Source organism: Sinocyclocheilus grahami, unplaced genomic scaffold, assembly GCF_001515645.1.
Source record: "Sinocyclocheilus grahami isolate Dianchi unplaced genomic scaffold, SAMN03320097.WGS_v1.1 scaffold122.1, whole genome shotgun sequence".
Classification (NCBI taxonomy): domain Eukaryota; kingdom Metazoa; phylum Chordata; class Actinopteri; order Cypriniformes; family Cyprinidae; genus Sinocyclocheilus; species Sinocyclocheilus grahami.
In genome coordinates, this window is record NW_015505301.1 from 519,490 (window position 1) to 538,002 (window position 18,513).

An 18,513-nucleotide genomic window follows, 5' to 3' on the forward strand; every position below is an offset into this window, starting at 1 on the left:
AGCCACAAGTCTCCTATGACATGTCTCTATGTGCTTCAGAGCACCCAACTCTCTTCCACAATCCACCCACAGAATGCCAATGATTGGAATAAGGGTCTCAGCTACAGAAACAGCCACTCAGGTATGACCGGATGTCAGGAATCAGTCTCACAAGCGGCAATTACACTATTTTCCTCCTCCATTGGCAGGTCCTTGCCAGCTCCAGACCGATGCTCTCATTTACATGACCTTTGAATGGGGTTGTTCGTATTCAACAAAGGCCCTGTACCAGAACCGCAGAGGCTGCGAGAGCTAGCTGTTATTATATCCTCTACTGCTCTCCCACATAATACGTAATGAATATTAATACACTCACACTACAGTTCCGACTGATGGGTTATTAAAGGTAATTATGGAGAAACTTTGCCAATACTGGATCATTCTGCTGTTCTTCTGTATAGAATGGTTGGAGAAGTAGTTATCTCTGTCTGTAGAAGATATCCTGCCACTTTTGCCATCTTTTATAGCAAAAACGAAAATGATGTCATGATGTACTCACTTTTGTGCCATTCCAAGCTCGAATGACTTTCTTCCGTGATACACAAAAGGAGGCCGTTATCAGAAAGTTCACATTGATCCCTTCCCTGTAATCAAAGTGAATGGTGACCAAGGGCTGTCAGGCTCCTCAAAAAATTAGAAGAAAGAAATTAGAAATGAGAAGAAATTCATGAGTAACTCACTTTATTACCAGACTACTAGTCTGTTATAAGTTTTCTGAAGACATTCAGTACGATAGTTTGTGATAAAAATGAAAATAAGATTTACTATTTCAAAAACTGGATACCACCAGTGTTGACATAAATAATGGCAAAAATCACTGCAACTCGTGTGTCTTGCAAAAAAAAAAAAAATCACAGTGTGATCAATTGTAATATGCACATACTGAAATCCTACAAATCTACAGCAGAGGGGAAGATTTGAACTGAATAATTAATGATTATAATATATGATAATAATTATAATATATAAATAACATTTTAAGTCTGTTGTTCAAACAAAGAAACTGTACCAGCAACTTTTATTTATGTATTTATTTATAATTATTCATTCTTATCTATATATTAATTTTTATATATTTACCTAGTCAATTTTATAATTTTAGCTAGTTAGTCATTTTTGGAGCTCGACTGGTCACAATTCACTTTCAGTGTATGGAAATGAGCAGCATGAACATTCTGCCAAATATGTATTTTTTGAAATCTGTGTGTGTGTGTGTGTGTGTGTGCGCGCGCGCGTGTGTGTGTGTGTGGGTGTGTGTGTGTGTGTGTGTGTGTGTGTGTGTGTGTGTCCAAATGAAGAGAAGATTTTGAGGAGAACAATCAATCTGAATCAAGCAACAAAATACTGTTTCTGAAGCCAGCAGAACAGTGCCAAGACCCAAACTGGGATAGAAACATTATATCAACTGAATTAAATGTAGCTGAAGCATTATTAGCACAGCTTTAAAAAAATAATAATAATACAACTAGAGACTGCCAAAAAGAAATGTGACACATCATATGTATTTGCTGAATTTATAAATTCTTACAGTTGCAAAAGTCATATTATCTAAATATTATCTGATCACATTCATTTTAACCAAAATAATTTTATTAGCAGAAACCCTAACTTATTACAGCTACAGTAATGCTAATTTGAAAACTCAACTCGACACAAGAGAACAAAGTTGTTTTTTTTGTGCAACCCCATTTATGTTGTCTGCCTGCATCAGTTCTCCAGGGAAGAGCCTGCAGGCTTCCTGTACATCTGACATACAGCAGCCATATGAATCGTTCACCAGGAATAAAATCTGGAGCCACAGCCTCAAAGGAATCCTCACAGAATACATTACAGAAAAATAAAACTGACTTTTCAAAGTATTACCAATGTCAGGTAAGAAATTAATAAGCTTCAGAAGCACAGCATTTGAAGATGGTTTCAAGGTAGCAATGTTTCTTTCATTTGATACTTTCCTTCATTTCGAATGCTCCAGTGCATATTAAGGAAGAGATGTCAAGGAGATCGATGGATCGCGTTTGCATCCACCCAAATTTCAACAAAATTGCCGTCTCGCTTTTAACTCGACAAAGAAAATCAAATCTAGAGATGCAGCATGGAATTGAAACAAACACGAGACTGGATCTGAGCGCCGGTCCTGAAAGACACAGACCTGCAGGGTTTGGCTTTCAGCTTATGTTCAGAAATACCCACACACTCAGCAGGATTTGTGCATAAAGAGAACGAGAAAAAAAGTCTGGAGAACCAAGAGTGCTGAAAAAGAAGAAGTGTTGAGAAGTACAGGAGGGGTTGCGGACGAGCTGTGAACTCCAGGGGCAGGGGGTGTTGGAAAGAGAAGGATCACGCCATGTATAGCGAGGGCGGTACAAAAGAAGCCAACTTAATTTGATGGGTGCTCAGCTCGGCCCTTCTTCTCAAGAGGTCTCGCGGCAATCCACTGATCATTGCGGCAAAGGAGCTGGAGAGGTACAGCGCATACACAGAATATCAATCATCCCCAGATGAATTTGATCTTGAGAGTGTGTCCAAACGGTGCGACATGGTTCTTGCCAAGTGGAAAACATTTAAAAACCGATGATAATTCTGAATAGCAAACATGCATTTGGTGTCAGGTCACGCTTTGTTTCCTTGCGGTTCCCTCATCCCCGCAGAGGAAGGAGAAACACCTGGGGTCGGTAGTCCTGCTCCCATACGTCTGTTTCTGCCAGGCTGACTCACCTCGTCATAGGCCGTAATTAAAACCACAGGTGGGAGTAGCAACACTCCCGGTCCCCTCCCGGCACAGAGAGGACACCATATGGTTCAAAGGAAGGTTATTTATTCAAAGAAAAGATAGGGTTAAAACATCAAAAGCTGCAAACTTTTGATCAGACTGAAAGGTGCAGGCTAGAACAAAGGCGATCGCTGTCCTTCAAATCATTCTGCAACATAAAGCATGAAATCTGAGTTGATGTCCAGCATGGCCACGCTGTGATTGCTGTTGGACCGGACTTTTCTCCTTAACACCTCATGGGATCGTGTTGTTGGATCCACCCTGCAACAAATACACCTGATGTAATATCATTCAGGCATGAATAAACAACATTTAATTCATTTAGGTAAAACCCTATAACCCTAAAACACAATGCGATGAAGTGTAAAATTCAAAATGAAACGTCTGTAAATATTCCAAACTGAAAATTCCATTATATTAATACATTAAATTGTGCCCTAGTTTGACAGATTATTACTATTTTTTTTTTCAGAGAACATTATATTTATACTTGGGAGTTTATACATCTTAGTATAGACATTATTAGTTTTCAAGGTGAAAAGCATTTTTTTTTTACAAATATAAAGAATTCTAAAATCATAAACATTACATTTTTATGGAATCAAACCACATGACAGTTTACAACCTGAACTAACCTTGCCTGTCTTAAAAAGGTGGATATTTTAAAACATGTATTGACCTCGCAGACAGACATCAGAGTCTTCATTTATGATTTTTGTTCCAGAGTATTTCGAATATTGATAAGCTGTTTTGTTAAAATATTATATTTTAACTACTTAAGTTTTTTTTTTGTTGTTGTTGTTGTTCTTCTTCTTTTTTTTCATTTGCTTAATTATGCTTTTTCTTCTTGCCTCCCAAAAGATTATAAAAATTAATTTAATACAGAAATTAAATACATGGTGTTCAAATCATTGTATGCATTTTCAGTCATTTTAATGGATTTTTTAATAAATGAAATTAACATGATGTTATTGACCCAAATATTACCATGACACATCACAAATATGTCTCAGAAGGTGAAGCGCCAAGATAGTACTAAATGAAATATATATTTAAAAAAAGCATAATCGCTTTATTGTTTGTGTGAGAATGTCAGCACAACCAGGGGAGCTGTTTTACACTCTTGTAAACATGGAGAGCATCACTCCCCTGTGAAAGCATCATTTAAACATTTCGTCTCAATGGGATAAAGAGCCATCCAATGTGCTGAAATTTAAGCTTCCATGAAATTCCATTGTTCTCAGACCAGTGATGATAATCCCAGATGCAAGAGTAAGGAGCATTTGCGCCAATGAGATTAAACCTGTGCTGTTTTTTTCTGTCGTGTCTTTTCATGTAGGGCCTCCAAGGCAGTTACACAGGGACCGGAGTGTTCAGAAAGCCAGAAAGCATAAACAGAAACAGAATGCTTCATCTACTGGATTTATTCAGTGTGTCTGCAGCATCTGTTAAGGCCAATAGCAAATCAAGAGATTGTGGGGCAACCTAATTTTCTTAATTCTTATTTAAAGTGATTTATTAAATTTTGGTAAATGGGAAAGCACTGATTTTATCAGCATCCTTTTTAACACAGAGCATTTGTGAACTGTAAAGTTTGCCAGTCAGCCACTGATAAGGCGTCAACTGTGAACTTGCAAAAAGTACTTATGGTGTTAAGTCCATTAAGCCTCTTATTAAGAAACCACAACTAGATCCTAGTGAACTGGCTAATTACAGACCCATCTCAAATCTTCCTTTTATGTCTAAAATTTTAGAAAAAGTTGGTGTCTGCTCAACTTGAATACTGCACATAGATATTTCACTCCAAAACTGATGTTTTAAGTATAAGAGGCTTTTCAAAACTATTTGAATGCTGGTATTTTAGCTATTATTGATCAATTTTGGGACTGTATACATAAACTGGAGTTAAGTTTTTGTTAATAGCTTATGTGAACATTTTATAAATAATGTGCGTGTGTGTGTGTGTGTGTGTGTGTGTGTGTGTGTGTGTAGTAAGTCATTTCAGTATGTTGATTTGATGCTCCGCTATTAATAATGGTACATATTATTATTATTATAATTATTACGAGTTTTTTATTATTACTGCCTAATATTTTGGTGGAAACCATGCACATTTTTTTTCCAGGATTTTTTTATGAATAGAAAATTCAAAAGAACAACATTTATTTTAAATAGAAATCTTTTGAAATATCATATGTCTTTAATATAATTGTCACGAATTCGGTCCATGGACTTCCGTTCATTCACCACCAGAGGTCACTCTTTCCTTTACATTGACTCTCGCACAACACAAACTGTTGCATAGCACCCCGGACTACATATCCCATCATTCATTGCACAGTTTGCACACTGCACTGATTGCACTCATTGCACACAGCTGTTTCTTATCACCTCACTCACTATGTAACACCCACTCAAACTGCCATTCTCGGCTTAGTATTGTTTAGCCTGTACCCCTTTCCGAGTCTCCGTGTTTTCCTTGTTTTGCCTTGCCTGTTTTTGCGGTTTCTGATCTTTGCCTGTTTTCCTGGATTTTTCCCTCTCGTCTCGCCCCTGTGATTCTGTCTGCAGATCGGTGCCCTACGCTAGCCCTGGGACTATTCTTGTGTTTTTGCCCGCCATATACCTGTTTGCCATTGTTCGACCCTGCCTGTTATACCACGTCTCTTTAATAAAAGCTTGCAGATGGATCCACACGTCTCGCGTCTTGTCAGCCCCGTTACAATTATGTTTAAATTAATTTAATTAATCCTCACTAAATAAATGTCATTAATTTTCTGATTGATAAATAATAAGAAGACAACTGGAGTAATAATGCTGAAATGAATCACAGAAATAAATTATATTTTAAAATACTTTCGAACAGAAAATAGATTAATTATATGAAATAATTACATTTAGCAAATTTCGTTTAGTTTGTTGAATTTCTATTACACCATACATCAGGACCCAGAAAACTACAAGTAAATTAAAAGCTTACACTTCTACTCTACATCTCAATATAATGGGGAAACTCCTCCCATTTTGACATCACTTATGGACACAATAATGAAGCCACACCCACTCTATATAGTTGCTTTCCCCTTCAGTGTGAGAATAAGTGCTTCTAACAAGGCAAAATGTACGGCGGCCGAGAGAGCTCAACGCGCTGCAACTTCAGAAAACACTTGCAAATAGAAAAAGCACCAGCAAATCAAGAAAACATCTTCGTTAGTTTGACAACACACGCACTGCAATTGCTCACAACACAACCAAATAGAGAAACACACTGCAAATGCTCACAACACAACCAAATAAAGAATTTTATTTGCAGCACGTTTCTTTATTTGGTTGTGTTGTGACCATTTGCAGCGCGTGTGTTGTCAAATTGATGAAGTTGTTTTCTTAATTTGCAGGTGTTTTTTCTATTTGCAGTGCGTTGAGCTCTCTCGGCCACCGTAAAAATTCCATAAAATTCTGTATATATAGATCTCTGTTCCAGACATCTTTCAGCCCAAATGCTTATATGCAAGATGTAGAAGCCGAAACCACAGAATTCTGATCAGCCTGTTACCCTATGACCCTGCCGAGGCAGCCTTTACGTAAATCAATACGTCCATTTGCTCATGCTAACAACCATCAACTTAAAAGGTGGCAGCAGTAAAAATATTAGCAATGTGGTTTCCAATAGACCACATGCATTTCAATATCTGATTCTGGAGCATGCATTTTAATAAATACGAGTTACAAGAGTGAAGGGGAGTCATAATTTACACCACAAATAATATCTGTTTTGTTCCTAAAATAGTTCTCAAAGCAGCTTAAAATTTCTGGGAAAGCCTTTTGCCCACAAACTCCAAAGCAATATGTTTCAATTAGCAGGAAAGCTGTTCTGAGTTTAAAAGCTGTAGCCATTTTCTGGGTTCGCTAAGTGCCTTGTTTTGCATAAGGTGACTTTTCAGGTAGTTTTTTTAATAAATAAGCCAGAAACCTACATGCCTGCATAAATACCTGAAATAACAGTGTTTGCTTCTAACATGGTGTGAATTATTTTCTTTCAATAGCTTTTGAACAAATGAAACATTGTTGTTCCTCCTGACAATTAGCCTGTACCTGGTCCTGTAGGCTATATACCAAATGTCTTTGAACCTGTACTGCACGACAGAGACCATTAAAACACTACAACAAGGATCTATCTGCAATCTGTCTCAAGTCCCATATGGTTTAAGACTAGCTCTATGAATCCCAGCATGGTTCTCCTGCCTGGATGAACTCCCATCAGATTAAGCCCACTCTCACTGACTTTGAACCCTTGAACCCATGCCTAACCTCACCTTCCCAACATCACCAAACCAGATCCCTTGAGTCCTAAACTCACCCATCTATCCATCCCTCATCTGGCTCACAATTTTGATGATTTTTCAAAGCCAAATTTCAACCCAAATAGTGGTGCTGTACAACCATTGTGCCCTTGATAAAGACACATAACCCCTACTCCAGGGATACTGTAATGAAGTCTTTTTTGGGGCCATTCTCACAGAACACGTTTTTGCACTTAAAATGCAAGACGCATATAGTGAAATGGGATAAAAAGTGCAAGGTCTAGAGTTGCGTTTTCTAGATAACTTGTTTTAACTTTTAATGTTGTTAAACTTTTTAACATTTACAATTTATTTTAACATTATAGCACCGTGTTTTTAGAACAAGGTGGACAGATATCTGCAATGGGAACATTTCCTAATGCAAGGGTCAAAATAATATTGAGATTACACTTGGTATTGTCTATAGGGAAAAAATTACTTCGTATGACTCATGCATTGCATGACATAGTAATAATCACTGTAGAAAATAATCACTACTCGATTGCTCTGGTGGCCAGCAGGCTATGTTGGTCAGTTGGTCAGGTTGCGGGCTGTTTTGAACATGCTGTAACACAGGGACATTTTTGGGGAAAGGACACTAAAATAGGGAATGTCTGTTCACCTGTTTTAGAACAACGTGTCGTGTGATATGCAAGCCCAACAGTTAAACATGTTCCACGTTTACATAGAAAAGCAATTATACGACTCCTTGGTCCTGAACAAGAATTCCTGATCATGTCAGATAAAACAATACACCATGAGAGACATTAAAGTGATTTCATACTGTAGGCCTACAGTCAGCCAGTCATTATTGCAAAATAAACCCCCACAGAGTGATCGAGTATCACACAGAAGGGGATTATTTTGCAATAATTACCATCTGATTCCACATTACTCCGCTTATTAGATGTCTGCTCGTTAAATAAATAAATAAGTGGACATGAAATATTGAAGTTCAAATTATTTAAAAATGTTTACCTGAAAATTACGCTAATAAAAAAATACAGTGCACAAAACAATTAAACTATAGCAACAGAACACTGCACCTGTAGACCATAGTCAGGGTAGCGCCAAGTTTTTTGACAGAAATGAAAACGAGGCTGTGAGGGATAAATGTACAGTGTGTTCAATGGACTGTACAGTTTTTTAACAACATACCAATTGGTTAGCTGATAAGGTCTATATTAAATTAATATTATGTCACCTGAGGTAATTTTTACTGCAATTTAATTTACTGCAAAACAGAATTCACAGCCTGTTTACCTTAGTCAATTTATATAAATAATAAAAAGTCAAAACTATTTGTAAAAAACGTCTTGGTACAATATAATGAATCCTGGGATAGTCTGGGCCATGGAGGGTCGATTCTTGTATCCGTCATGACCCAGGAAATAAAGGACACATTTCGAGACTGCATTTGAAGGAGCCTTCAAAATAGAATAGCCTTTGTCGCCCCACTTTGATGCAGTCATTCGTAGAAGCAGTCTTTGATGGATGCGACTCAAAGGTGTGCCGTTAGGGACCACATCAATAGCTGTGTTTCCATTACCCTTCAAATTGTGCAAATTGAAATTGGGAATAGAAAATATGCCCAATGGAAACATGTCAATTTCGCAAAAGCTCCCATATATCGCAAAAAAGTTTTTACATTCGCATGAGATGGTTTTTCAGCCAATTCGAAAAAGGATTTATTAAAATTATTTTGCAAAACTGCAATGGAAACAGTTTTTTTCACATTTACAGGTTACCTGGCATAAGTAAAAGTCACATGATTCTTTAATGTACTATAACCTCCAAGAAACACCTCATACGTGCCATTAATGTGGATAATTTTCACTGCACACGCCTGTGGCGCATTACGACACCGATGCGGCCACTATAGTCAATGCTTGTGTTTATACCAGCTGCGCCGCAGCACGTTTCAGAAGCGTCCCAGAAGTGGCTTCTTTACGAAAGACACACACCTACGTCTCCTTTGATTCAAAATAAGAGCTAGTGCGGCAATATACGTAAACCTACAGCCATCGCCATGACTTATCACAAGAGGAAAAAATTACGTTTTAGTCGCATCGGTTAGTTGTTGTTTTTTTGACATTTATAAAATATCGCTAAAGTTTTGTGCAAATCTGTAATGGAAATGCAGCTACTGTAAGAAGATATTATAAAATATCGCTAAAGTTTTGTGCAAATCTGTAATGGAAATGCACTGTAAGAAGATATTATAAAATATCGCTAAAGTTTTGTGCAAATCTGTAATGGAAATGCAGCTACTGTAAGAATCAAAGATTCTGTGAATGATCACTGATGGACCAGTGCACATCGTTTACCAATAACAAAGTGAAAATACTATTGAAATTAATCTTTTAATGGAAATTCTGAGTGTTATTTTAGATGCTGTATGAATGCCACATAACATCAAGGCCTTACCAAAATTAATTTATTTAAAATTCATTCACAGTTGTTGGTAGTTGAGCAGATTTTATTTTTAAGCAAACTATCTCACGCAGTTTTTTAGTGGTGATAATTCAGGGGCTGACTCAGTGATGCTGCACATCAGTAAAATCACGGCGAAACATTTGAAGAGAAAAAACCTGTAAAATATTCTGACAGTTGGACAGGTAGAATGATATCTGAGAAGTGTCCTTGATATCAGAAAGTTTGCCTCTAGATAAAAGTTCTTAAACTTTGAGACAAAAATAAAATAACACTTTGCATTTCTACCCTTGACGAATCTGAAATATAGGTTGCAACATCAATGACTGTTTGTTAGTTTTCTTGTGGTTTGAAGTGAATGCTGAGGAGAAATCAGGCCGAGCTTTCGAATAACTGAGATTAAATGTTATGCATGAATTGAGAGAAGCATTGAAATCTGGTTAATAATGAACATGTTTTTAATAATTCATTATAAACTAGAGATTTCAAATTACAAAATAATCAATCCAAAACAGTATTTGGAATTCAGCTAAAGCAACACAAATTGATTAATGTATCTATAATGTAGACAAAGAAGCCTCTATCATACCATTTACATTCATACCATGAAACTAGTACATTCAAATTTTAAATATTGTTTTTTTTTATTAAAAAGATGAAAGTTTATAAGTAATTTCACCATTCGCACTGCCCTAAGCAGCCTCTTTTAAAATCTGACTAAGATTAAAAACGCATGACATTCTACCCACATCAAGGCTTAGTAATACCTGTGCTTAAAATTAATTTGGCTATAGAGTCTCAAAAGCAATTCCAGCTAACGACTTCTAATTTATACATGAGTAATGTTACCGTGATTCACTCTTTCATGTAGATTCACATCTCCCATTTCTTTTTAAATCATCTATCATTTTCCTTTGGTCCCCTCTGGATTGTCATGAGCCGTCATCAATGCCACTGAACCTTGAACCAGTCTGCAGATAAGGGATTTCACTCTACTGCATAAGTGTGCGGCACCCTCGGACTGCAAATGAAGGCTGACGAGACTTACAGGCTTCCGTGTCAAATACTTTGACACATGTCTTTTCCCTGAAAAGGCCATCAGCTCTGCTTTAGATACAGTGGTAAGAGAGGGTTTTAAAACAATAGACTATTCCGTGCCATTCCACGCTTCCTGCTGAAATCAATTTGGTTTCATATTTAGCAAATTTGAAGAAAATAATATGTGCAAATGTGAATTGAACAAATCTAAGTGAACAGCAAAGATAATTTTTATGGTAAGAATTTCAGTCTCAAATCTCAAAATTCAAACTATTCAAATGTTCACACTTCGCACTCATTGGAACCTAAGATACAAATGGAAATCTACCCCGGCAATCTCAAGAATAATCAACTGTGATTGTTCCATCCGGTCCATTACTGTCAGCATAATATGATATTCTCTTTCCTATATTTGATGACTTAACACTATTCCTGCTGCGATTTCTTCTGTCAATGTCATGTCACAAACCCCCTGCCCCTGGAAGGAATAATGGATGAACAGAAAAAGGAAAAAAAAGATGGATGGATGGATGGAAAAGAGAAGGAAGGAAGCCATGAAGGAAAGCTGAGTGGAAAGAGGGAAAAAGAAAGGATAAATGGAACAAAAACAAAGGAAGAAAGAAAGTATATTTGGATGGATTATAGATAGGCGGGCAAATGGATGGAAAGAGGGAAGAAAACATAGATAGAACCAAAAACAAAGAAAACAATAAAGGAAAAGTGGATAGATAGATGGATGGATGGATGGATGGATGGATGGATGGATGGATGGATGGATGGATAGATGGATGGGTGGAAAGAGGGAAGAAAGCATAGATGGAACCAAAAACAAAGGAAACAACAAAGGAAAGATAGAAGAATGGATGGGAAAAAAAGAAAACAAAGATGGATGGATGGATGGATGGATGGAAGAAAGCATAGATGGAACCAAAAACAAAGGAAAAAATAGAAAAGATGGATGGATGGAACAATAAAGAAAACATGGAAGGAAAGATGGATAAATGAATGAATGAATGAAACAAAAAAGAAAACAAGGAAGGAAAGGTGGATGGATGGATGGATGGATGGATGAAAAAGAAAACTCAGAGGAAATGTGTGTAGATGGATGGAAGGAAAGAGGGAAGCAAGGATGAATGGAACAAAAAACAAAGGATGGATGTATGGATGGAGCAAATAAAGAAAACAAGGAAGGAAAGGTAGATGGATGGATGGATGGAACTAAGGAACAAAAACAAGTGGAAAGAAAGAAAGAAAGAACTGAATGTTTCTTCAGTCACAACAGTACTTTGTCAGAGTGATGCATCAGTCTTAAGGGTTCATGACTCTCAATGACTTCATCAAAGCCTGCAGCATCTGCTGCTAGAATATTCACACACACACACACACTCATTCCTGGACTGCTGTGTGGAAAATTTGATATGTTTTTACCTTCCACCAATTCTCTCCAGAAGATAACTCCACATATTAGTGATGTGTTCCCAGTACCCTTACCACTGGCATCAATAAAGGCATGTGTGCGCAGCTGCCTGTGGGTATATAGTCACTCTGAGCTGTCATGACATGCACCCCTCTGTGCACTTCACGTGTCAAAGTCCTCCAGCACCAGACACATTCCTCACTTAGCCATATCAAATAGAGTATTCCTCCTGAGCGGAAGTCACCAGCAAAAAATAATGACAGGGTTGTAAAAATGTGCCATTAAAGGAAAAGTTCACCAAAAAATTTAAATTTGCTGAAAATGTACTTATCCTCAGGCAAACCAAGATGTAATTTAGTTTGTTTCTTCGTTGGATCAGATTTTGATCACTTGCTCACCAATGGATCCTCTTAGTGAATGGGTGCCATCAAAATGAGAGTCAAAACAGATGATAAAAATATAAAAATATTTGTTTAGAAATGTTTTGGACTATTTTCACTTATAAACAGTGCTTGATCTGTGCATATTTCTCTCCTGATTCAGACGAGATGACTTTTTCACTGGAGAAAGCAATATTATGGATTGAAGAAAATGGTTTGAAGTTAAAAACGTCATATTGATGGATTTGTTAATTACAAACACATAGCTTTTCACTTCTCTAGAGATTAAATGATGGATTGGAGTCATGTGGATTACTTGTGGATTATTGTGATGTTTTTATCAGCTGTTTTGACTCTCATTCTGACGGCACCCATTCACTAAGAGGATCCACTGGTGAGCAAGTGATGTAATGCTAAATTTCTCCAAAGCTGTTCCGATTAAGAACCACACTCATCTACATCTTGGATGGCCTGAGGGTGAATACATTTTCTGCAAATTTTCATTTCTGGGTGAAATATTCCTTTAAATTTGTTGAATATATTATTGCTACTAACAAACAGTTTGTTCACATAACCATCAATCAAGGGAAAAAAAAAATGAAAAAATCGCTCTTTACCCTCACAAATCACTTGCCTTCTGTCATGTTTTTGTGAAATATCTTGTGTCCATTTTCTTTATGATGTCCAGTGAGTAAATGGTTTTCTTTTTGTTTTTACATTTATACGTGCAGGCCTTCCACAAGTTAATATCCAGTACTAGAACCCTTCAGCACGCTCATTTTTCCCACCCCCTCAGTGAACTTGACCTTGTGACCTTTCTATGCTCCGGCACACCTCGCCAACAATCTCCTTTTATTGAACTCAATACTGCTATTCTCCAGAAGCACTGGAGACAGGGAGAGTAACCCAGACTAAATTGGGCATCAATATTTAATCATAACAGACTCAATATCTGGTGCAATATTTTTAGATCAAAAAAACATTGGTGTGATGACAAACGGATAACCTAATAGAATGTTTTACTGGAGCAATTAACCTCAACACTTTATAATGTCAAATTCTCAAATTCTACTAAGCTGTATGTTGAACTTTAGAGAGTAAAGAGTCATCTTCCAATAGACAAAAATGAGGAAAATTACCTCTGAGTGCATAATTCAAATATTAATGAGTCAATGTTATTTTAAATGCACTCTCCATTGCAGAATTACATATTTGTGCTTTTCATCAAATGCAGCAAAATAAATCAAATGTGACTGTGGCACTTTTTATTAAGTTATGAAGGCATTATTATTTGATGTATAATCTGAATAGGCTGGATGCAGGTCATTTATGTTTATGTTATGCAGTTTCTCAAAAAGACTTTCAGATCTAAAGGCTTACATGGTAAAATTTATGAAAGCAGTTTTGTAAACAAATATAAATTGTGCTGACATTAATTTCTATACAAAACTAAATTCTATTGATAGGCATTTAATTATATTTATTAGTTAATTAATTACATTAATTTTACATTTAAAATAAAATAAAATGAAATAATTGTTATTCTTAATAGTTAAATATGACCGAAAATGAAGAAATGTAAAATCTTAAGAGTGATAAAATATTGCACAAAATTGGGACAGTTTGTGAACTTGAGCTTGAAACACTGAAATGGTTACAGATGAGTGAATTAAACAGGTTACCATAGTAGTCTTTTAAAGAAGTCTTTAACTTTTCTCTTTACTGAAATGAAGGCTTTCAGATCTAAAAGCTTATGGTTAAATTCTTGAAAGTAGGTTTGTAAACATTTAAATTGTGCAGACATGAATTTCTATACAAAACTAAATTCTATCAATTGGTATTTCATTAATTTATTATTAAATTCTATTTATTATTTAAATTATAAAATTTATTTTTACATAATTAAATTAATTTAAATTAAATTAAATTAAATTAAATTGATAAATCCGACCGATACTGAAGAAATGTCAAATCTAAAAGATGAGAAAATATTACACAAAATTGGGAAAGTTTGTGAACTTGAGCTTGAAATACTGAAATAGTTACAGCTGTATAGTATTCTTAAATTTTTTTCTTTTTACTTTTTTTTTCTCTTTCCCGAACTTTTCTAACAATTTATTCTTCATTTATAAAAGAACTGCTAACTAGCCTGTGCTATGAATATAAATATCTCACTTTCCATATCTAAGACATTGATAAATATCAATTAGCATTGAAAAATAGGCGGTTGTGAAATAATTAGCATGCTGAAAGCTACGAAATGTGTAATGGTGTAAATGAAGAATCTTAACCTTCTATCCAACTCTCCACCTTGTAGCCTACATCTTCTACATATCCCACAATTCACCACAGATAAGCCATGCGGGATGTTGAAGTTTTCTGACAGGCGCTTGTTTGCAAACTCATACCGTTATAAACACCATCACAAGCGCTGCACCGCCACTGTTGTGACAAGCCGTGGCAAATATAACATGACATGACACTCTGGATGTGATAACATGGCATTCCCCTTCTGGTCCCAGTGAAATCACCTGATGTGTGGCCGTTAATGAGGACATGCCTGTGACATGCGGTATCATGCGCAGAACAATCAATTGTCAGGATCTCCAATGTTTGTCAAAATCATTCGTCATAATGCGCAGCAGCTTATTGCATCTCCTCGCAGGTTCTCCGCTCCAAATTTCTGACTCAAAACACCAGCCCAGGTATATGCATTGGATTGAAATGATCATTTAAGATCATTTAAATCACATAAGTGAGTCACAGTTAAATCATATACATAAGTGGATTTGTGTCAGGATTTACTTGGAAAAACATGTCGTAAAAAAACATTTTTTCTTTTTCTGCGTGTAGCTGAGGACAAAGCATGTCAGAGTAATTTACCATCACAGAAGAGAAGAAGTCAAGCTTTCATGAGTTATTCTCAGCAGCACCAAGCTCTCAAGTCTTGCATCCATTGTACTTCATATATCAAACTACATCTCAAAGAGAAAACATAATGGCTGCTACTGACAAATCTGTCACATCCGTCATTATGTTCACCAAATGTCGGAACTGCCACCACCAGCAGAGCAATCGTTTGTTTTGGGAGCATTTTGGGAGAATGTTTTGGGAATATAATGAGGGAAGTGTGAGTATCGATGCATATTTGCTGATGCAATGCTGATTTGATTCTCTCAGCTATTGCTGTAAGTTCCTTTTTAGCTTGGAACATCAGAGCCCAAACTATGCAGTTCATATAACAATCAACACAACCAAAAATTCAAGCTTTTCAAAAACCCTCCCCCCAACATTCATTACATGAGCTGCAGCTGTACAGCTCCATCCAGCATGGGTGAGTGACTTTTCTGGAATAAGATAAGGTGAGGATGTCATGGTCAACTGTACTTGTTGATTAAAGTTAAAATAGTGCATCATTCAGATTTGCCTTCAGTTAACATGAAAGAAGAAAAGAGCACAGAGTAGTGTTAGCCAATCAGTTTTGATAGTTAATCGGTTGTTGTTTTTTATCAACTAGCTTGTCAAATGTGTTTAAAGCATTACTGCATGTTAGGCCTGGGTGATATGACAATACATATCATGGCGAGGATATAAAGAGTGAATCGACTGAACTTTTTCGAAATCGTTTACATAGATAGGCCTATTGGGGTAAGCGAATATGTCCGTGCAGCTTTTAGTGGGGCAGGAATTATTGGAACGTTGGAGTGGAAAAAGAAGCATGAATGAATGAGCAACAGAAAGTGATGTGCTTGGTGCAGAGTAGGCTGTGAACCTGCTGACTGGCCACTCCTCCCTAAACGGACGAGGCTTTTATACTTGATGCGCTCGCCGGTGTATAATTCTGTGAAATGACAGGGGGTGACAGAGTAATTGTTCTCCAAACCATCAGAAAGCAGCAGTGGGAGGAATAGTTCGCAGAGTAGTTTGTCAAACAGTCGTTTCGTGAGAAGTTTGTGAATAAATAGATTTTTTCACATATAAACTGATTGGGTTGTGGGTAATTTTGGTGGACAAGTTGTGAAAAAGTTTTTGAGTAAACTTCTTAAACCCACACAAAAGAATTCAAAGAATCGTGTAAAATGCAGTAAACTTGAGATTATGATTTGTGACATTAGAACAAACCATATGAATATGATAACATATGTATAACACTAAATTAAATAATGCTTTCTTGTATGTTTTTTTTTATTCATTAAACATGTTCTTTTAATTAATGTTTGTATTTAACATGGACCATTACTTCATTCATTATTTCTGATATTGCAGGCTCATTTTGTAAATGTAAGCATTTTAAATTTTAGACACGTGCAAACTTGGTGCTTAATGAAAAATGTGTCACATTTACAAAATTGGGTGATTGTGTTCACCCATCTCTACATAAACAGAGATTTGCACTCTGTTTATGTAGAGACAAAATAATTAGGTTAATCACTGTCTGTCATCAACAATTTAATTTGTGAAGACACTGATGAATGGTTCACCACAAAAAATCTTAAATGCTATCTAAATGAATTCTAATTTAAAAATTTAGATAAACGTTCTCATTTGAAACTTTATATACAACAAAATAAACTTAACATTAAATAAATATGCATTTTTTTGTTGGTAGTTTTGGATTTCCTACAGAGTAGGGGAAGGGAATATGTAAAATGGTATGTAAAATGAAAACAAAAGTTTCTAAGCAGTTGTACACATCAAAAAGTGTGTTTGTTTGTTTGTTTGTTTTTGTCACGAATACGGTTTGTGGCCTTCCAGCCGATTGCCACCAGAGGCCGCTCTCCCATTACATTGAATCTCACACCACACAGACTGTTACACATCCCCCTGGACTGCATTTCCAATCAACCATTGCAGTGTTTACACACACACAGCTGAATGCACTGATCACACACACACACACACACACAGCTGAATCCTATCAGACATGCTACATAAGCCATGGACTTCCTCTCTTTCACTGCCGAGTATTGTTCTGCATTTAGCACTCCCCAAGTGTTAGCTGCTTTACCGAGCCATTCCGTGTTTCTGTTTAGTCTCTAGTTTTGTTTAGCGTTTATCTCTCCTCTAGCGATAGTTACATTACTGAGCCATTCCTTTTCGAGACTTTTCGAGACTAGAGACGTAAAACTTTTCCCATTTTTAGTTTTAGTCTGGTCTAGTCTTTCCGTGTTGCCTTGTTGTCTGTTTCCTGACCTTCTGCCTGTGTTTACTGGATTACCCCTCTTGTCAAGCCCTCTGGATACTGTTCGCTGATCGTAGACCCACGCTAGCCCAAGGAATATTCTTTGTCTTGCCTGTGCCATACCTGTTTGCTGTTGTTCGACACTGCCTGTGTTTGACCACTTCTCTTGTGAAATAAAGCTTGCACATGGATCCGCACGTCTCTAGTCTCGTCAGCCCCGTTACAGAATACTCGGCCGCGCAAGGATCCAGCAGCTTTTCAGAGGAACATTGGCCAGGTATGGACACGGCAAGGATTTTGTTAGCCTTTAGACATGGTCCGCGATCGCTAGAGAACTATGTTCGCAAATTTTTGGCCATAGCACACTATTCGGATCTACCAGACTGTCTTTTGATAGAGTTTTTTTGTGATGGCCTTAATCAACCTCGTTCACAAGTCCACGTTTGTCACTGAGTTTGAGTTGAGATTGAGTTTTTTGGAATTTGCTTTGTTGACTGTTGGCTCTCTATTCACTGTGGGTATCGCGGAGGATCGCGACCCCTTACTCACTCGTGTAATGGCCCCCGCACTAGATTACGCTTACAAAATGGTGGCCACAGATGAGCCTGATCGCAAAATGGCGGACACAACAGCTCCCCGTTATGTGAAAGTTGATCTTCATGAACCAAGTCAAGTCACAGCTTATCTTCATGAACCAAGTCAAGTCACAGCTGTTCTTCATGAGTCAAGTCACAGTTGATCGTCATGAATCAAGTCAAATCCCAGTTGATCGTCGTGAGACAAGTCAAGTCACAGCTGATCTTCCTGAGTCCAGTCAAGTCATAGCTGATCTTCCAGAGTCCAGTTAAGTCACAGTTGATCGTCATGAGGTAAGTCAAGTCACAGCTTATCTTCATGAACCAAGTCAAGTCACA

General features: G+C 36.9%; 1 long non-coding RNA gene across 1 annotated transcript in view; it reads left to right on the forward strand.

Moving 5' to 3' along the window:
* The first annotated feature begins 1,234 nt into the window (after positions 1–1,234).
* The window catches only part of LOC107589989 (uncharacterized), a 20,313-nt gene continuing 3,034 nt past the window's right edge, over positions 1,235–18,513 (forward strand). Inside the window, exons 1-2 of the long non-coding RNA XR_001609730.1 lie at positions 1,235–1,247; positions 9,227–9,231. This is a non-coding gene — a long non-coding RNA (uncharacterized lncRNA). The remainder of the gene's footprint in view (positions 1,248–9,226; positions 9,232–18,513) is intronic.